This window comes from Macrotis lagotis, chromosome 2, assembly GCF_037893015.1.
Source record: "Macrotis lagotis isolate mMagLag1 chromosome 2, bilby.v1.9.chrom.fasta, whole genome shotgun sequence".
Classification (NCBI taxonomy): domain Eukaryota; kingdom Metazoa; phylum Chordata; class Mammalia; order Peramelemorphia; family Peramelidae; genus Macrotis; species Macrotis lagotis.
Genome location: NC_133659.1, coordinates 262,324,435 through 262,347,005, shown reverse-complemented (window position 1 = coordinate 262,347,005; position 22,571 = coordinate 262,324,435). Strand labels below are relative to the sequence as shown.

Genomic DNA, 22,571 nt, shown 5'->3' with positions numbered 1-22,571 from the left:
AATACCAAAGCAGAGCAGACATACAAACAGAAGAAGCCATTTCAGTGTTAGGTGACAATTTAGGTTAGAAGTAATGAGACAAGACCAGAAAGTGTGGTTATAAACTTCCTATCATCAGGAAGATGGTCTTTTTACAAGTATAAAAATGTCCAGAAGAATGAATCTCTAGAATCTTCGAGTAACAGCTTAGGAAATACCAGTAGGAATACAATATGATGGAGAAAATCTAAGTTGCACTTTCCCAAGCTACCATGTTGAATGTCAAGAGAAAGTGATCTTGTTCTCCTTTTCCATGGAATCTTCTAGGATGAGATCAGTGGTGGGTGGCTCATTTGAGAATGAATAAAGTTAAAATATCCAAGCCAATCACTCCTAAACAATTTACATAGATTGTGAAGGGAGGTTCCCTCTGATGTAGGAAAAAGCCCTACATTTTCTGGAATTGCAGAAAGAGCAAGAAGACCCTGGTCATTGGAATACTCTAGGGGACTATGTATGTCCTTCAACATCTCCACAAGTTTTTCTTTGGACTTTCTTTTTCTCCTCTTTCTTCTTACTGACCAAACTAATTGGTAAAAGTGTCTAGAGATTGGCATGAGGGGTCATACCTGTTAGAGGGCAGAGCTCTATAAATGGCACAAATAAGACAAAGAAATGGGGTGGGGCAGCCCCAAAGAACACAGACATCTCTCTGGCTTGGGCTTATTACCTTTCTTGCCTTTTCTTCCTTCCTTCTTGGTGCTCAATATGGCAAAGGTAACTGGTATCCAGACAAATCATCAGGTATCTCATGACCTGAAGCATTTCAGGGATATGTCCAACTTGCTCTTACAGGGGTTCCAGATTGAATGAAGGGAGGAAAGCCTGCAGTTTCTACTGCTCTCTCTACCAACTCCCCTCCCACCCCCAAAGTGCCTACTGCTGGGAGGCCAGAGGTGGAAAATAAATGTTTATTATTCCAGAAAGGTTTGTCTGCAGCACTACATCATCCTGGAGACCTAACTCTATTTATCAATTCACATTTCTACCTCTAATCTTAATCAGATTTAATAACCTACTGGTAGGGAAAGTGAGGTGGATATATGTGGTGGATGGAGATAGTGGCCCTCAATGGACCTTTTCCTGATTTCAAAAGTGAACTTGGAAATATTAGGGAGAGAAATAGGGAAAGGGGTCTGAGGAAGGAAAACAGGCCTATGCACCAAATTGTCCTTCTCTAGTCTGGGAGAGTTCTTTAGATGAAAAAAAAGGTTTAGCCCCTAAAACAATGGAGGTACTCAATTGGTGTAGGCCAGGATTGTGTACTACTGTTTAATGTTTTGATTGCTTCAAATAGCAGAGGGTTTTAATATTAGGAACACTGGAGTTGGATTGCCAAGAACCAAGGTCCAATCCTAACTTTTTGTTAGTTTTTATTAGCAGTATAAGTTTAGACAGCTCACTCCCTGCTCTTGTCTCCAAGTGTCCTCGTTTGTAAATTGAGAGGGATGGGCTAGATTGACCTCTGATGTCCTGTCTAGCTCCAAGTCCTATGAAATGCAGTGGTCCCTTATTTCTGGTATATGGTAATAGACCTAACATTGGAAATGTTGAGTAAGCATTGTGTTATCCTGGAGAGAGCCTAGGCCTTGTAATGGGAAGAGTTGTATTCTGACCTTCCTTCTTTCTACCTGTATGACCTCGGGTAAATGACTTAACCTGAGGAAGACTCATTTTCCTTTGGAAAATGAAGTTTTCACTAAATGACCTTCTAATTTTAGATGAACCTAAGTATGTTTGCATGCCTGTGGAGGGGGGAGGGTATATAAGAAAGACCATGTCTTGCCTTCTTTGCCTAGTAGTAGCAAAAAAGCTTTAATATCTTAAGAAAGATTGTAAGGTCCTTGAGGACAGTAGTTTCAGATTCAAAGCCCTTGGATCGCTGTCTTGTTTTTAAATTGTATTTGTTTAATAATTATTGGACATCTTTACTATAAAAGGAGGAGGTATCTGCATATTCCTAGACTGAGATTTTATCAGACTGAGGGTAGGAAACCTGCACAGTAAGAATTACATTAGATTGGTGACAGAATTGGTGGCAGGAGATGGGGGACTGTGGAGAGTCCTGACTACTTATGTTTATTCTTGTCAAGATCTTTAAATTCTAAGGCTTTTAGTATCTTCTTTGTAAAGAGGAAAAGAGTATCTTACTTTCTTCATAGGGTGTAGTATGTGAGTATAGATGTGAAAAATGCTGTGTTTCAGGCTTTTTCAGTCTGTTCTTGTTTAGATGGAAGAGGGTGAGATATTTTCTTTTTTTGTTTGTTTTTGCAAGGCAATGGGGTTAAGTGACTTTCCCAAGGTCACACAGCTAGGTGATTATCAAGTGTCTAAAGCCTCTATTTGAACTCAGGTCCTCCTGATTCCAGAGCTGGTACTCTACCCACTATGACACCTAGCTGCCCCAAGATGAGGTATTTTTCCAAACAGGTGGAGTGGTGGCAGAAATGGGAGCTGAGAGGCTACTTCTCCCAGAATGCTATTGTTGAAGCTGATTAATGGCAGCCTCGTCCCAGGGATCAGCAGGTAATGATACTTGTTTGGGACTTCCTTTCAGTCTAGGGCTGAACATTATTACTCTTCTGATAGTTGCCTAATTGAGTTAGAGGCCTCACCAGTGAGGCAGCTGTATATACTCTCAGACCATCATTCTCTGAGTGAGTTGAGAGAGTGATAGCACCCTGCTGCCAGAATGCCTAAAAAGAAGCTTCTACAATTCAATATCTGGCTTGCAAATCTTTCTGAGCCTTGGATTCCACTAGCTACCTAAATATTAGGGGACAAGTCCACCATAGACTCTTGGTCAGACTGGGACACAGACAGTTTTCTCACAATTTTTTTCCTTCCCTATTCTACCCTATTCTCTACACATGACCTTCTTGAGTGATCCAGAAGGTATTGGAACTTAGAGATAGCATCTTGCTGAGAGTATGAAGGGAGCTGTTTTATAGAATTTCCAAGGTGGGTGAAGTAAAGAAAAGCAAGGTGGATGCAGTAAAGAAAAGCTTCAGGTATAGACTGACACTTTCATTCTTGTGTGTTTGTATGTTGTTTTTGTTTTGGAGCAAGGGAGGAATATAACCTCTGTTCTTAACACATGAATGCAAGATAGAGTTAGAAACTGGTGCCAATGGAAATAAACCCTACCTTTTTTAGAGCATGAACTCTCAAGCAATAATGTCTGGTATGTAAACTGATTTTCTCTCCTTTATTGCCTTAATTTCTTTTCTTTATGGGCCCTATTTCCCCTGTGATTGGTTACCAACTGTAAGGGAGATTGGGAATTCCTCATGCCTTTAACTTTGAGTGAAGATGGGTGGATGGTTGTGGGCTAGAAGACAGGAAATTCTCCTGGTGATGAAAGATTAAAGGTCACAGGATTGTATCTGATGATGGTCAGATAACAGATGTGAACCTTTTTCTCACCTTATCACTCTATTAGATAAGTTGATTTAATTTTGAACTTTCTGAGTTTACTTCCAAGAGCTTAAAGCCTCTTGCCCATTTTAAAGATCTCATTCATCTCTATCTTCCTTCTTACTCAGGAGGTTGGGGAAAGGCAAGATTGTCTCTTTCCTATTTGATGGAGTGCAAAATGTAATCCAAATTTTGCTAAAATGTAAGCTGGGGACCTTTAAAGATATGGATATGACTGTCCCCAGAGCCAGGGCTGGAATCACTTTGTCTTCTAAATCCAGAATCCAATCCTTGGTCCATTAGGGTGAGCACTAACATTAAAACCTCTCTGAGAGGTTCAAGAGTTCAATTTGAGAACCAGCATGATGGTCTACTAACTTCTGTTCCAACCTGGACACAAACCTTGAAAGAAGAGTTAAATTGAACCTGATTCTATATAGTAGTCTGTATGAAGGAGCTTTGAGGCATGGACACCACCAACTCTATTTAGACATTCCAATCTACCCCCAATCCCAAAGTCCCCTGAAGGCTCCTTCAAAATCAAAGATCTGAAGTTTAACATAGCTTAGATGATTCCAAGATCCCTAATAGGAGAGGCAGCCCAGGTCAGTAGAAAAAAGCAGATCTGAGAGATTTTGAGGCTAGATTATCATCTTTGGAACCAAGGGTCAGCCCTCAGAGTCTCAGTTTCCATATCTGTAAAATGGGTGTAAAAATATACATCTATAGTATTGTGGCAAAGAAAGATAAACTCCAGTTGGCCCTTTAAAAAGTGACTGCTATTTTTGCTGAAGAAAATGATCTGGAAGCTTTTTTTTCATACACCCCAATTGTACACACATGGAAAATCCCAGAAAAGAAACCACTTATCTGGGGCGGGGGTGAGGAAAAAAACTCTGCAAACTCCAAGAACTTTGTGTGGGTAGAGTTCCCCCACAATTTGGAGAAAGAAGGAAAAGGGTGTCTGTTGTTGAGAGGTGGGATTACCTGCCTGCCTACCCCTAGGTGACTGATTGAAGGAGAAGGGCAAATATTCTTTGTCCCTTAAGATCCTTGTAAGGCTAATTAAATATTCTGCCCACTTGTTCTTAATTAGGTGCCAGGTCCTTTGACTCTTTTGGCTTTTTTGTCTGAAGATGTAATGTAAGAAAAGCTTCCTTCCTCGTTGTCTGATCTAAGGGTTCCCCTTCTAGCAGTTTTCAATTTAACCTATTGATGTGTGGCATCATCTCCCACAGAAAAATATAGCTGCCTGTTCAAGAATGAGCTTTAGGTGGTTTGGCTTCTACTCCACAGTCAACTTTTAGCTTTTATGTTTGGGGAGGCCTGCTACTTTGTCTCTCTCTGTGAGGAAAATATCTTTATAGAAGACTACATTTATCTATGCCTCTTCAGTTTACAAAGTATTTTCTTCACAACAACCTTAAAAATAGGAAAGTTACATATATCAATCTTCTTTTGCAGAGCCATGAACTCTGACCCAATGGTGAAATGACTTCTGTTGGTACATAGGGTTAGTACTTGACAGAGCTGGAGCTTCTTGCCTAGGTCTCCTAACTTCCAGGACCCTCTTTCCCTTCACATAGCATGGTATTTCCTATGACTGAATTACTGAGTGGATTTCTGGAGAACTCCTAGGTGTACTCATTCCAAAGCAGTTGAGACTAACTCATTCTCCATCTCCCCCTTTGTAAATGCATATCTAAATTGATAGACATTTTATCTATATTGTCCCAGAGTACCTCTTTCTGACAGTCTATATGGACTGTCTCTCCTCATTCATTCTTCTGTCATCTCTTAAGACAGACCCCTCCCCCGCATCTTTAACTGCCAGTAACTGCCAGAACCTTCAACTCACCAATCAAATGGAGAGATCTGTGTTTAGGCCCCGAGTCCTCTGAGTCCAGAAGAGCCATCACTTAGCTGGAGGGCCAGGCAGGTCAGGGCCCCTGAGGATATTGTGCATCCACTGCTAGGCTGTCTCATCCTTGTGGGGGGGGGAGGGTAAAGGGAAATTAAAGCATAAAGATGAGTTCCTATTCAAGGACTGACAATGAACCTGAACATAGACCCTTTATTTAGACCCTGCAAAGGGGTAGAGACCAGCTGGGTAGTGTGTGTATATGTGTCTGAAGGCTTAAAAATCAGAGGAAAGGGCAGATGAAATCCCTAGAGAATATTAGTGATGGGGGTAGTGGTAAAGGGAGGGAAAGAGCTGGATCACATGTTTTCTTGTGTCACAGGGCCTAGAGTCAGGAAGACCTGAGTTATTAACTGTACTAGATCCATGAGCAAGTCAATGTAAACTCTGTGCCTCTGTAAAATTGAGGAAATCAGACTTCCCAGGTTACTGTGAGGACCAGATGAGATAATAATTGTAAACAGGGGATACTTCATCTTAAATAAAATCTTAGCAAAATGACTACAAGTTACCACTAGGATAATACATTATGATCAAGGAGGATTTATCCCAGGACTGCAGGGTTGGTTCAATATTAGGAAAACGATTAGTATAATTGCATCAATAACAAACCTATCAGAAACCATATGATTATATCGATAGATGCTGAAAAAGCTTTTGACAAAATATAGCACCCATTCCTACTAAAAACACTAGAGAGAGGGGTGGCTAGGTGGTGCAGTGGATAGAGCACCAGCCCTGTAGTCAGGAGTACCTTAGTTCAAATCTGGCCTTAGGCACTTAGTAAGTACCTAGCTGTGTGGCCTTGGGCAAGCCACTTAACCCCATTCACCTTGAAAAAAATGGAAAAAAAAACACCACTAGAGAGTGTAGGAATAAATGGATTTTTCCTTAGAATAATAAGCACTATTTATCTGAAACCATTAACCAGCATTATATGCAATGGGGGCAGGCTAGAGGCATTTCCAATAAAATCAGGGGTGAAACAAGGATGCCCATTATCACCAATACTATTCAATATCATATTAGAAATATTAGCTTCAGCAATAAGAGAAGAAAAAGAAATCAAAAGAATTAGAATTGGGAAGGAAGAGACAAAACTCTCACTCTTTTGTGGATGACATGGTATACCTAGAGAATCCCAAAAAATCATCTAAAAAACTACTAGAAATAATTAGCAAGTTTAGCAAGGTCACAGGATATAAAAGAACACTCATAAATCCTCAACATTTTTATATATGACTAGCAAGATGCAGCAGGAAAAAGGTAGAAAGAGAAATCCCATCCAAAGTAACTTTACACAATACAAAATACCTGGGAGCTACCTGTCAAGGCAGACTCAGAAACTTTTTGAAAACAATTACAAAACACTTCTTACACAAATAAAATCAGATTTAAAAAACTGGACAAATATCAACTACCGATGGATAGGCTGAGCAAATATAATAAAAATGATAATTCTACCAAAATTAAACTACTTCTTTAGTGCCTTACCAATGAAAATTCAAAAAAATTGCTTTAATGAGTCAGAAAAAATTGTAAGTAAATTCATATGGAGAAATAAAGTCAAGAATCTCTAGGGATTTAATGGAAAACAGTGCCAAAGACAGTGGCTTAGGCCTACCGTATCTAAAATTATAAAGCATCAGTCATCAACACTGTCTGGTATTGGCTAAGAAAGAGAATGGTGGATCAGTCAGTCAGATCCATATCTGGCCACTGGACCCAGATGGCTCTGAAAGAGAAAGTGAGGCTTAGCACAGCACTCCTCACTGAAATCAAGTTCATGTGTTTGTCATGGTAGAACTTCCCTGATGTCACAGTCTTATTCAGGAACAAAAATTAAGCATAAATATTATTTTAAGCCCTCTCATTAGTAAGGGTGGGGACTGGGAACAGAAAGCAAAAATGAAGCCAAGCAACAGGGACTAAACAAGTCGTGTTGGACTTGTTTATTGGACCGACAAACACCAGGATCCATGAGCCCCAATGAGGTGAAGATATAAAAAGCTGTCTGATGATTTTGCACAGGTCCTTGTCACCTCAGAGAGACCATTGCAGAAACTACCTCTTATTAGCAGTCTGTTTTTTGGGAGCTGGAGCTGAATGAGATAGAAGAATTTCACGGAATCTCAAAACAATCTGTTGTCCCCCCCCTCACCTTTCCCTATATCTCTACTCTCAGCAAATTTATTTTTAATTGAGGAGAATTATGGTTCAACTCCCCTCTCAAATGCATCTCAGATACATTCAAGATCCTGAGGTTCTAGCTGCCCAAATTCAGTTCTACAATACTATGAAATGTACAGTGACTCAGATAATCCCCCAAGTCCATTTTTATTTTTTATCATTCAAAAATCATTCATTAAACTCCTGCTATATGGTGTTAAGTACTGGGGATACAAACAGTGACAAAAGAGAACCTCTGCCCTCTTGGTGAAGTAGGAGAAGATTGAGGTGGAGCTTCTACTTTACCAGTTGCTCACATTCAGTAAAAGTCTCTTTTGAATTTTGACTCTGCTTTGAGTAGAAGTGGTAGCCAAGTCCAGGATGTCTAGAGAGAGAAGCATCTTGCCTATAATATTAATATTCAGGCTGTTGTTCCCTATCTCCTCTTCTACCCTTTCTCTTTTCTTCCCTCTCCTTCAGATCTCCATCTTTTCTGCATCTGTAACAATCCATTTCTGTGGGTTCTTTAGCAGTTAAGGAGAGTGTTTTCAGAGAGGGATCTGAACCAATCTTGGGCTTGGACCAGAAAGGGTGGGAGAGGGTGAAACTTTAATAACCCAGAGAAATCCAGTAGCACTGGGACTTCTCTTGGAAGACAGAAGAATGTTTCCATTTCATTTGGAGTTGATTTTGAATGAACTTCCCCTTTGTATTCCCCCCAAACTCTGCTTCTTCATTCCTTGCCTCTAGCAGCCATAAGGGAATGATATTGTGGTAGAGAAAATGCTCAAGACTCAGTCAGGAAAGACCTGGCTCTGATGCTCAATAACCCTAGGCCAGTCACCACTGAGTCTCTGTTTCTCCTCCATGAAATAGGGGATGCTTCTGTTTCTATTTCTTGTGAGATTTGAGAGCTATCATCCAGAGAGGTAAATATCCAGAGAGATCAGGAATGAGTCTGGTACCTTGCCTGCTGTGAGAGCACCTGAAATTTTTGGGCACCAACATTAGAACTGTTTTATCTTTGGAAGTAGCAATTTATTCCAACTTATTCAAGCCCCATATCTTGAGATCTGTGGCATCCCTTCCCCTGAGCCCCCTCCGCCACAGGTGGCACAGTTGATAAAGCACTGATTTTGAAGCCAGGCCAGGAGTTCAAATCCAGCTTCAGGTTCTTTACACTATGTGACCCTGGTCAAGTCACTTAACCCTGATGACCTCTCATTCAAGGTTATCTCCAATCATCCTGATTCATATCTAGCTACTGGACTCAGATGGCTCTAGGAGAATATGAGGTTGATGACTTTGCACAATACCTCCCTCACTCAAATCCAATTCATGTGCTAGTCATATTATCACTTTCCCTGATATCATGTTATGACAGCATACCTAAGTGGTGCATCCCAAGTTTCTCTGCACCTAGCAATGCTGGTGCTACGAGATGGGGTGGTGAAGAAAAAACTTCCAGGCAGGAAAGGGAATCCTGGATGAGGTCTAAGAGCATAGGGCAAGTATTCTTTCTTTCTCTGATAATTTTTACAAGGGTCTCTCCTCCTCATGATGCCCCTGAAGAGAAGTAACTTATTTCATTTGGTATGACCACTACCTTCCTTCTCTTTGTCTTCTCCTCCTTCTCCTATATATTTCCATAAGTCCCTGAAGCCATCCACAAGTGCCAAGGGACAGGCATCATTGTTCGCATGGTGACAGGAGACAATATGAATACAGCCCGAGTTATTGCCTTTGTGTGGCATTCTGAGTCATAGTGATGTGCTGAATCTGTTAGGAGAGGGAAACACAGACAAAACACCAATGTGGTGAATAAGCTGGTTCCATTTATTGTGCAGCACAGTACAGTTTTTATATCTTTCTTTGACATCGATATCTTTTACAAGCACTTATCACTTGCAAGCCATATATTCTTCAAATGTCCTGAGTAAATATTTAAGAACCTTGAGATACAAAACAGCACTTCCTTATCTATACTCTGGGGCATGTGTTGTTTGTCAAAAATGTGGCTATATCATCCTTATCTATCTCAAACAACTCTTGTTCTTCTGTAAACCTTTTAACATTCTTCTTGTTACAAACAATCTCAGCATTCCTCTGGCTTAACAGACATTGCCTCAAGAGACTTACTTACAGACATATTTCTCATAGTCCTTGTTAATTGCTATATATGACACCACAGTGATGAATACCTGTGTATAGAGGGTAAAGAGCTCAACCGAGTTATCCAAAATGAGAAGGGTGAGGTGCGTGCTGGGATTCTAGAGCATCTGGTACTTGAGGCTCAGTGTCAGAGTAATGCAGAAGATGAATGAATCTCTGTAGAATTAATCCACAGATTGCAGAAGACTATCACCTCAATTCTAAAATTGCTTTTGAAAGCCAGAGTATCCTGAATCAAAAGACTTGGATTTCTAAGGTGTACTAAAAGTCTTGGGTTCTGGTCAGGATTAGATTGAGTGCTCTGCAGTCAAGGGATTTGGAGGTGGAGAGAATCTACTTCATTCTTGACCAACCTATGGGGTATGAGCTGCAGCAGCAAGTCAAACCTCTGTCTCAGGCACCATTTGGGGGCAAAGTCCCATATTAAGGTAAAAATCAGCAAGAAAAAGTCTCTGAATCTTTGGGAAACTCAATACAGCTTAATACAGTTTAGGGAGGATTAATACAGAATGTCATGCTCCAGGGTTTTTTGGCATTGAAAGATACCAAGGCAATGCTGATTAGAATATGGTCACAGAAAAGTCCAAGACCTATAGGAAAGGAAAGGGAAATAAAGGGAGAAGATGACCAGAAAGGAGGGACTGGGGTGAGACTCCAAAACAAGACTTCGTGCATGAACAAGTGCAAACACTTGTGACTATTGCACTTAGCACATGTGTATTACAGGCATCATTGAAAGCACTGTTGGGGGGGGGGTGCAATGGCAGGTGGTGGCTGTTACTGGGAATGGTACCAACAGTGGGTCAGTCTTGAAGAAAGCAGATGTTGGCTTTGCCATGGTAGGTAACCAGTTCTCTCTTTGGCTCAAATTGCATTCTCTAAACTAGAAGTCAAGACAGGTTTCTGGTGCCCTTGCCACTTCATGTCTTCATGTCTCCTCACCCCACCCTTTATGACCCTTCCCTAACTCTCTATTATATGCTGTGTTGTTTTGTGGGGAGGGAATTGGGAGTGGAGGAAACTGGAAAGCAATTCAGAAAGAGTATAAAAAGCTCATAAAAATGTTCTTAATATATTCACTTAGTTGTACTCGTTCATTTATATGTCAATTTATTTCCATACACATAATACCACTGGCATGCATATATACTCCTTGTATTTGTCAGTTAATCCTTTTTATAGTTATTTGATCCATTTGTGAAAGAAGTCATATAAAATAAATTTTAAAAAATGATTTATAATACCTTTCAATTTTGAATCCTATTTTGAAAAAAGGAAAATTATTTTAATCATCTCAATTACTTAAGTCTGTTTTTTTAATTATTGATTATTGAAAGAGAATGTACAGCAAAATGGAGATGGCTGACTTCTGTCTTGGTCTGACCACACCTAAATATTGTCCTTCATTTTGGACACCACATATTGGGATCAGAACCCTCAAGCATGTATGTCCCTCCTGGACCTTGAAATTCAAAAAGAACAAATCTGAACTCATCATTACCTTTCCTCCATTCCCCTAGTCAAAGTCATCAGTCCTTTTCTGTTTCCTATCTTTGTTAAAGTCAAGTCAAGTCTCAGTCATATAGGTATATAACTTTGACACTTCTCTCTTATCCAAGACAGATACACATCCAAAAGTTGTCAAGTCACAATGGTGCTTTCTGTACAAGATCTGTCATCCTCTCCCTTTTCTTCAATTTCAAATGCATCATGCTATTCATGCCATTTTTACTCGAGCTTTTGCAATAAATTATTAACTGTTATTGTTTCTGATCTCTACTTTCTCTAGTTATTCCAATTCAAAGCTTTCTCTAATTTTTGTTTTGGTTTTTGAAAGACATTGAAGGTTAAATGACTTGCAAGGGTCACACAGCTAAGTAGTTATTACACCTCTGAGGTCTGATTTGAACTCAAGTCTTCCTAGGTCCAGGGTCAGAGTTCTATCCACTGCACATTTAATTGCACTAGTAATCTTAATACATTCAAGTAGACCATTCTCTAGTGCTAAAGTCTTCTAAGAGATGCTACTTTCCCAGTGCAAGGGCATCAGAGCTAGGAAACCTTCCTTCCACAAACACCTTTTTATATGTTTTCTTCCCCCTGAATTATCCTAGATCTTTTTCCCTTGACTCCTTTACTGCAAGACATTGGGATGGACATATTTGTTTGGATGTTGTAACCTTTCACAATGACCCAGAGTCATTTTTGAAGACTATTTTTATTTTTGCATGCTAGGAAAAATGGTAGACACTTGATATGCATGTGATATATAACTGATGCTTAATAAATGTTAACATGAATTAAGAAAATATATAATTATTATATTTATGCAACTTCATGCCAAATAGCAAAAAAGGCAGCAAACAGAAAAATGTAACTTGAAATACAGAATTCAAAAACACAAAAATAAATCCTTCTATTTGTTACAACTTTTTTAAACATTCACTGATTCTCCTATTTGGAAAGAAGGGGACAAAAGGAAAATATACACCATGTCATCTAAATCATCTGAACCAAAATCTTCCATGAAAATTACAAAACAAAATGGAGAGGCAGGAAGAAAAAAAGAAAAAGATATTTTAAAACTTACGAGATCTGTTTTTTTAAATTCTTTTTCTAATTATTGGTTTAGGAATGAATATTTCATTTCCAAATTGGGTACAATGAACTCTGAAAAAAAAGATAATTGGGGGGCAGTTTGGGGGCACAGTGGATAAGCACCAGCCCCAGAATCAGGAGTACCTGGGTTCAAATCCATTCTCAAACACTTAATAATAACCTAGCTGTGTGGCCTTGGGCAAGCCACTTAACACCATTTGCCTTGCAAAAAAAAAAAAAAAACCTAAAAAAGAAGATAATTAAATAACAAGAAAGTAAAATATATTTTTTTCACAAAGTTCAATATGTAGTTCATGATTTATGCTGTTCTTATTCCTCTAGTACCATTTTAAAAATTTCAAACTTTAATTACTATACCTTTGATTCCTATCCATGGCATTCACATTTGTTCCCTTCTTTAGGAAAAATTCTACTATACATTTTGTTCTGCAACTGTAAGAAAAAGTCATGTATAACCATCCTGCAAATCATTTAACATAATTGACAATGTATAAACTCTATGAATTACTTGCTATCATAGAGAGGTAGAGAAATGTGGAAATGAATGCTGATAACTATCTTTACAAGTAATTTTATAAAAACTAAAATTGAAATTTAAAAATGATCCTAAAAACTTATAGCTTTAAACAAAAAAGAATTCTCTACCTTAAGACTAAATCATAGAGCAGTCACTGGTCTAAATCAACTGAAGCAGTTTCCTCATTAGGAGTTCCAATGAGAATAAAATCTCCCATGTTGTTTGAAAATTCCAAAGACCAATGAACTTTGACTACAGATTTATTTTAAGTTCTTTTCAATAAAGAAATGCTTCCATGAAAAGATGAATTCTAAAATGTGAATTGGAAACTATCTGATTACTCATTTTATCTCATAAAACTCATTTAATTCAATTCAATGATATAAAAAAGAATAAACTCAGAGAAACAGACAAAAACGATATTAAAAATGAATAAACACAATATCAGAAAACATTCCAAACCTTTCGTTTTACATTTGTAAATTCAAACAAGAGGAAACAGATTCAGAGGTAAAAGAACTAGTTAATGGCAGAGTCAGACTGCACTACAACACTGTTCAAATGGAAGATATCTTTTACTTATTGGCATTTGTCATCATTGTGCAAGATGATGATGAAATAACAAAATTGAATTTATGGTTGCAGAAAAAGCAGAATCGATTTTCAGAGAGCAGGGGGGAAAAGACATTTGGAATCCAATATTCTGGATAAATTGTGACTTTTCTACCATAAATTCGAATTGAAATAGCAAAATAATCAATAGAAATAACAAAGGACTGCTCAACCCAGAAACATAATAATTTGTCAAAGTGCAAGAGAATAACTTATTGATTTTTTAGCAGAAATGAGTTTATTCATAGTTACTGTGTACAATGCAAGAAATAATGTCAAGAAGGTAAGATGATGGGGCTACTGGGTGGCACAGTGGATAGACCACCGGTCCTGGAGTCAGGAGCACCTGAGATCAAATGTGACCTCAGACACTTAATAATTACCTAGCTGTGTGGCCTTGGGCAAGCCACTTAACCTTATTGTCTTGCAAAAACTAAAAAAATGAATGTATATGTGTGAGTATATGTATACCCAACAATATAGAATGAAGGGAAAATTCTCCACTAATAGCAAGAAAGTAAGATGTTGTTTCAGAGAAGTGAAAATGACAACCATGGCCCAGGAACAGTGTTCCAGCAAACTTATTCTTTTTTTTTTTAGGTTTTTTTGCAAGGCAATGGGGTTAAGTGGCTTCCCAATGCCACACAGCTAGGCAATTATTAAGTGTCTGAGACCGGATTTGAACTCAGGTACTCCTGACTCCAAGGCTGATGCTCTATCCACTGTGCCACTTCGCCACGCCTCAGCACACTTATTCTTGATAAGGTTCTGGTTCCCTTTGACACTATGATTTATATGAAAATTCTCAAAAAACTCAAGGGGAAAAATGATTATTTTATAATTGCTCTAAGCTTTGCCCCAAAACAATGATTTGAGGCTTATGGATGCAGCTTACCCCTCAACTAAAGAACTGAGAGATCACCAGTTTTGAGCTCTAATAATGGGTTAGGTGATAACATTACTGAGACACTTTGCTATCAATAAATTTTGCCAATTTTTTGATGAACAGAAAATAATGTGCAACGAATAAATGTCATGACATAAGATTGAGTATTTGAAGAAAAAATATTTTAAAATAAGAAATAACAGATCTATTTAAAATAAGAAATTATAATTACATAATGAATTTTTGTCTAATTCTTTAAATCTTTTAAAAATTCTAACACTAAAATATTTATGAATAACCTAGTATTTTCCCTTGAATAGAAAATATTGTTATATCATTGCTATATTACTATATCATATCAATGCCTACATTCTGATGTCTTGCTTGAACATATTTATGAATAGTTCAATTTAAATTGGATTCAGTGTTCTAGATTGAGAGCCATGATAGATACTGCCTCTCTAGTGAGATTACATAATTGTTTTGGTAAGACTATATTGAAGAATAGAACTTCAAAGACTTTTTTGTCCATAAATGCTTGCCATCAATTTCATGTCATGTAGCTAGAGATATACTATTTTATGAATGAATAAAACAAGGGAAAGAGAGGTTTAGTTGTCACCTGACTGGCTATAGGAAATTAAAACATTTTAATTGAAAAGGACATTTCTAGGCAATAGTAAGATATTCTTCAATTTAATTACTGCTTTTCCTGCGACTGGGAGTTCTCATTTCTTCTATGGAAGGGGTGCAATAGCCCATCTCTTTCTGATGTGTAGTGTAATATACAGTAGTTAAAAGGCCATGATAACTCAGTCCTTTTCACTGTTACCATGAGCAAGTCATCTAAGCTTCCTGCTCCTCACTTTCTCTTTTGCTTAAAGCAGATAATGATAACACCAAATGTCTTGAGACAGTTTTTAGCAAATATTTCAAAACAATGAAACAACAAGACTAATTAAGTAACTAACCAAAATAAACTAAATCCCATTCCTTTAAAATATAAAATGGAAATAGTGTGGGGGTCCAGCCTCCTCAGGGTTCTTGGAACCTGACAGGAGGGATAGAGTCAGTGAAATGAGGTGAGTCAACAAGTGGGTATAGGCAGGAGCTGGTTGACTGACTGTCAGCTGCTTGGATCTATTTTTATAGTTTCAGAATCATGTATGTTTCAAGCAAGAAAGCTGAGATCATTTTCTTGGTTACAAGAGTGTACAATTTTCATCAACAATCATATAGTTCATATGGTTACAAGTTTTAATCATGTGATTACAAATTTAAGTAATAATCATATAGTTAATTTCTTATCCCTACTCAGACCATGATGACCTTAACCTGTCTGTTACCATATTTATTACTACATTGTATAATTGTTAATTCATTTAAAGTTATTAATTAGGCAATTCTTTTAATGGAAAGTTTTTTATATTTTCTGTGTAGGTAATGTTTTTTGATACACTCGATTAACAGTCTGTAGTGAGGGTCTTTATGCTTCTCCACCCATCTGTTAACTCTTACAATAACCAATTTTTCTTTCTGGCCTTGTTGGTAGAAACTACAGTTTCTGCGACTTTTTTATTCTTTCCCATGAAACTAAGGGTGCTGGAGTTCACATATCGGTCACCTGTACTGTTTTCTCACCATCTTTTTTAAATATTCCTGTGTAAGGGGGGAAAAACTATTAATTTCCCTGGAATATCTCCTTGGAATTCCCAGTGCTGGGTTTTCCAGAGATTTCATAATGTTGAAGCCTTTTGTATGCCTCAGGGAGAGGCAGTCCTATTAAATTTGGACAGAGTTTACAATCTGTTTTATTCAAGGAATTTTTCTGAAATCATTTCTTTATTATCATTCCAGTATTAGGATGAGAAAATATTGTAATCAATAATAAACCTAATAAATATTGGTATGCATGAAATCCCTATATATTGAAGAAGGAAATGTTGTTCCATCAGGCAGTGTGACTTCTTGCTGCGACTGTGTCAAACAGTTTAGAGACCCTGGCTCCCAACAAAATAGAAAAAAATGATATAGGAATAATTTAAAGGCTTTTCTTTCCTGATTTTTTTAAATTGAGGGATTTCCTTTGAATTTTCTTTGGGATTGTCAATCCTACCTTCTTTGTTCATGGTAGGTGTAACCAAAGTAGCTTCAGAAGCTATGTTTGATTGAATACATTTTGCCCATAGTTTTATGAAATTCGACTAGGTGGCTATGACTATGTATAAAATAAAATGAGGCATAGTAAAATTACCTCAACCAAAATAAAAATGATATGCAACAAATTTTTGTAATCTCAAACCTTAAATTATTCCATTAACACAATTATTTTTTATTTGATAAAGTATGTAGGGTATAACTAATCATTCAGTCTAGATGTAATACGAGTCACACCATAGAATTGTAGGTTTAGACGTTAAAAAGTCTATGAATTTTCAATTGCAATCTCTTTATAGACATTGTCTATGTCTTCCTGTAACTCCTTCAATTTCTCTAAGAATTTGGATGCTATACCATTGGGTGCATACATATTTAGTACTGAAATTATTTTATTGTTTATGGTACCTTTTAGGAGGATGTAGTTTTCTTCCTTATCTCTTTTAAGAATATCTATGCTTTGCAGCTGCTTTTTCTGAGATAAGCATTGCTGTCCCTGCTTTTTCACTTCAGCTGAAGCAAAATATATTTTGCTCTAACCTTTTACCTTTACTCTATATGCATCTCTCTGTTTCAGATGAGTTTCTTGTAAGCAGCATATTAGAAGATTCTGGTTTTTAACCCACTATGCTACCCACTTACATTTTAAGGGAGAGTTCATCCCATTCACATTCAAAGTTATAATTACTTATTCTTTATTGCCTTCCATATTATCTTCCCTCTGATTGCATTTTCCCCTTAAAGGTTTGCAAAATGCTTTATATGCTTTATTGCTTGATCACTTACTAATAATTTCAAAATGTCTTTAGGATTTTCTCCTAATTTGTGATGTATAGTGGTAAAGTTGGGTAAATATGATCAAATATCTGAATTTTAATAAAATAGTAGTAGAACAATCTATAATTACTTAATTGTTCAGTTTATCTGTAGTTGTTAAATTAATTATGAAAATATTTTCCTTCACTAAAATAGATAAGGTATAGAGCATCCTTCAATGCAATGTTTTTCATGTACTTATTGGTGAAAATGAAATAAAAATCTTTGAATCCTCTAATAACCCAACTGAAGATGCATTTTTAGAAAATCCTCACCTTTATTTCTGTCATATTATCAAATTTCTTAATATTTCCAGTGATTGCCTTGCAAACAAATTGTTGCTTTTTATGATCTTTGTCATTTTAAAATCAAAGACTTTGCAACTGCTTTTCAAAATATCTCTCCCCTTTAAGGTGATATTTTATTAGCTCTAGGCTTACAGGAGTAGTCTCAGAGGGATCTCAGAGGGCTGATGTTACCCAGGGCAAAATGAATTCTAAAAGGTTTTTCAGCATTTGGTTTCTAAAAACAAAGACTTTTTTCTTTGACATCACTCAAAATTTTTCTCCATGTACACATACACACACACACACACACACACACACACACACACACATATATATTGCATATATTGTGTATGTATATAAATACATGCATACATATAGATATGCTAAAAAATTTATAGCAAAGAATTATGAAACAATTGTGTATGTATATACATATATATAAATACATATACACATGCATACATATGCATATAATATAAACATTAGAGCAAAGAATTATGGCACATGGAGAATTAAGTTAAAAAACTAAAGAAATTTAAAATTTTCTATCTTATTACATGAGATTAAGTATGAGAAAATAAATAAAAAATAAAAGTAACATAAATGAAGAGAAAGCAATGAAAAATTGATAAAGGAAGAAGTTGGCATAATTAAACAACTATGCATAAATTGAATTATGGTATGAAAACACTAATTCAAACCCATGATCTTGTACAGTAAAAACCAAAATCTAAATGTTTTCTATGAATGTGTTAGCTAGTAAAATAGTTGGTGGTGCTGCCACCCACTGCCTATATGAGAAAATTACAGATGAGACCAGTTCTTAAATCTATAAAAAGCTATCTTCAAAAACGAAGTGTTAAGCAAAAATTTTTAGTAAAACAGTGGCAAAATATAGTGATAAACAATATATAATGGGACAGAAAAATACCTTTTAAAAAATGATACTGTTGCCACACAAAAATATTAATGCTTAATGCATAACCATTGTCTCTAGGAAGAGAATTGCTGTCACAGATTTATAAGGAAAGTAGTTGGTAGTCTTTGGAATTTAATTAAAACAAAATCTTGCATTTGATATTTCTAGAATTCAAAGTAATATGAATTAAAACTAGTCAGATTGATAAACATAATTTAAATAGTTAAGAAGAGGATAATTAGATAATATCCAAACAATTTCTCAATTCAACTCTTATACTTGTTAGATTGTTCCTGTCATAATTTTTAAACATTTCAAACAATTTATTCCATTGAAGGTTTTGTTTTATCTTGGGCATACATTATGAATAATAATGTCAGAATGTTTACACTGAAAGTTAATATCATCTGCCTGCCGAAAATTCAAATTTATATTTTAACTGGGGCAAAATTAATTTAAATTTAATTTCTTTTTTTTAGGTTTTTGCAAGGCAAATGGGGCTAAGTGGCTTGCCCAAGGCCACACAGCTAGGTCCTTATTAAGTGTCTGAGACCTGATTTGAACCCAGGTAGTCCTGACTCCAGGGCTGGTGCTTTTTCCACTGCGCCACCTAGCTGCCCCTCAATTTCATTTCAAAAAGTTAAATGCCTATCAAATATATTTAAATGTAATTTAAAACTTCTATTTCTGCTTTCTCATTAACATATTTATACATTTGAAATCTTAAGTACTTAAATTCAGTGATTTCATTTTGGATTGCTCTCTTCAAACATAAAACATTGTTTTTCATTATTGGCATAAATTTTAGAGAGCATATCCTTAAACTGTGCAAGGACAAAATTTTCTTTAATGATGACTTGGTTCTGGATGTCTTCAAGCTGTTGTTAAAGCAATGTGTTTTCATTCTACATTTGGATTAATCTTTCTGGATGGATTCCTGTTCGATGACATATTGATTCAATTTTTTCCTCTTCCACTTGAACTCTTTCTTGAAGTTCCTTTACCTTATACTGGGTATGATTTAATTTATTCTGTGTGCTTTCTGAAATTATCTCTAGGCTTACAGGAGTAGAGTCTCAGAGAGATCACAGAGGTTCTATGTTATCCAGGGAAAAATGAACTCCAAAAGATTTTCCAGCATTTGGTTTCTAAAAACAACACTTTTTTCTTTGACATCACTCAGAATTTTTCTCCATGTACACACACACACACACACACACACACACACACACACACTTTCTATGTGTGTATATATATAATATGTATATATATATATATATATACACACACACATACATGCATACATATAGATATGCTATAAAATTATAGGAAAGAATTATAGCACACAGAAAATTAAGCTAAAAACAAAAATTTTTAATTTTCTAATTAGATGAGATAAAGTATGATAGAAAATAAAGAAAAAGAAAAGAAAAAGAAAACAATGAAAAAATGATAAAGGAAAAATGTGGCATAATTAAACAACTATACATAAACTGAATTATGGTATGAAAACACTAATTCAGACCCATGATCTTGTATAATAAAAAATAAAATCTAAATTTTTTCTATGAATGTGTTAGCTAGCAAAATAGTTGGTGATCCTGCCACCTACTTCTTATATGAGAAAATTACAGATGAGATCAGTTCTTAAATCTTTAAGAAGCTATCTTCGACAAAGAAAAGTGTTAAGCAAAATTTTTTGGTAAAATGGTGACAAAATATAGTGATAAACAATATGTAATGGGACAGAAAAATACTTTTAAAAAAAACAGCACCATGCCACACAAAAATGCTTAATGCATAGCCATTGTCTCTAGGAGAGAATTGCTGTCACAGATTTTAAAGGACAGTAGTTGGTAGTCTTTGGAATTTCATTAAAACAAAATCTAGGGTTTGATAATTCTGAAATTAATTCAAAGTAATATGAATTAAAACTAGTCTGATTGATAAACCTGTTTAAATAGTTATGAAGAGGATAACTAGATAATATTCCACAATTTCTCAATTCAACTCTTATAATTGTGACATTATTCCTAGCATCATTTTAAAACTTAAACATTTCAAATGATTTATTTCATTGCAGGGTTTATTTAATCTTGGGCATATTATTAGAATAATAATGTCAGAATGTTTTCAATGAAAGTTAATATCATCTGCCTGCTGAAAATTCAAATTTATAATTTAACTTGGCAAAATTAATTTCAATTTCATTTCAAAAAGTTAAATGACTGTCAAATATATTTAAATGTAATTTAAAACTTACCTCTATTTCTGCTTTCTCATTAACATATTTATACATTTGAAATCTTAAGTACTTAAATTCAGTGATTCATTTTGGATTGCTCTCTTCAAACATAAGACATTGTTTTTCATTATTGGCATAAATTTTAGAGAGCATATCCTTAAACTGTGCAAAGGACAAAATTTTCTTTAATGATGCCTTGGTTCTGGATGTCTTCAATCTGTTGTTAAAGCATTGTATTTTCATTCCGCATTTGGATTAATCTTTCTGGATGGATTCCTGTTTGACAACATATTGATTCAATTTTTACTTTTCCACTTGAACTCTTTGAAGTTCCTTTACCTTATACTGGATCTGATTTAATTCATTCTGTATGCATTCTAAAGTTATCTCTAGACTTACAGGAGTAGAATCTCAGAGGGATCTCAGAGGTTCTATGTTACTGAGGAAAAAATGAACTCTAAAAGGTTTTTCAGCAATTGGTTTCTAAAAGCAACACTTTTTTCAAACTTACATACCACTTTTTTGAAACTTTTCAAACTTACCAGGGCCAGATGTTTTCATAGATCCTTTTTATTGAGTAATAAGGAAAAGAAGCCTTCTCTTGTAGTGCCTTTCTCTACTACTGGGCTTGAGGATATCTACCACTGCTTTGTCCTTCCCTTCCTGGTAGGGATCCTGTTGGCCTACAACCTTTCAAACCTTAGCCTAGTATTATTCAGATTTTGTTTATCCCATTTCCTGGGATTTTAGTTTTCTTCCCTGGACCTTCTTAGGCAACCTACATTCACAAGAGTAAAACAATTCAAGAAGGGTAGCAACCTGGCTTTCCCCTTAACTTCCTTTGCATGTGTATCCTTTTCTCACTGTCTTGATTTTTCTTTTTTGCTATAACTTTGGAGAGAATTCCACATTATCCAAGAGGACATAATTTTTCAAAGTAACGAGAGTCTTGGTGCTGACTCAGATAACTCATATGAAAATCTTCAATCTAGATCTTGGTGGGTAAGAAGCACCCAGTTTTAGAAAAGGAAAACTTTTCCCTGACTCCTGTGCCCACTTCTTTCCTTGGAATGCTTTGTTTGCAATGACTTGTTTTATAGGTTCTCAGCACTGTCCATGATGATGGTAAGGGATTTAGTTTCTCCAGAATGCCTTAGAGCAAGCAGGGAAAACCTTTGTTTGCTCAAATCTCACCTCTGCTTCCAAATCCAAAGAGAACTCAAAAGCTGCCTCTTTCCATGTGGACCACAGTTCAAGACAACAGGCAGACTTTGAACCACTACTGTTTCTCCTTATTACATCTTATTCCTTTCTTTTGAGGTCCTTAGCAACTGTGTGTGGGGTCCTCTCACAGCTTGGTTCTAATGTCCTCATGAACAGATCTTTTCCTTTTGTCTCCTAGTCTCTTTTTCGTGAACCCTGCTATGGGGGAGAGACTCCACTCAGACCCATATCTATTTCTGAGATATCAAAGTGCAAAGTTGAATCAGGATCTTTGGATCAGCATTTCTTCAATCAGTATGGTAAAAGATGCCCAAAGCAAAGAGCTTTCAGCCCTTGGTTCTACAGGAACTAGTTTATCCTTTGGAAGGTTTTTAGTTAAATAGGAAAGCCAGCCTGGGTAAAGATGGTGGTCAGGACTTAAAACTTCCCACACTACCCTCTCTATTCCCTCCCATCCCAGAAACAATTGCAGTTAGCAGATATTTGTGGGCCTGGCTGAAATTTAGTTCTTAGTATTCAAACTTGATATGGTTTTCTCACCTTTATTTAGTTGCCTTCTCTATCTCCTCAC

At 36.2% G+C, this 22,571-nt stretch overlaps 1 long non-coding RNA gene across 1 annotated transcript in view; it reads right to left on the bottom strand.

Moving 5' to 3' along the window:
* Positions 1–8,995: 8,995 nt before the first annotated feature.
* LOC141514901 (uncharacterized) overlaps positions 8,996–22,571 on the bottom strand; it is a 46,126-nt gene continuing 32,550 nt past the window's right edge. Inside the window, exon 4 of the long non-coding RNA XR_012476140.1 lies at positions 8,996–9,325. This is a non-coding gene — a long non-coding RNA (uncharacterized LOC141514901). The remainder of the gene's footprint in view (positions 9,326–22,571) is intronic.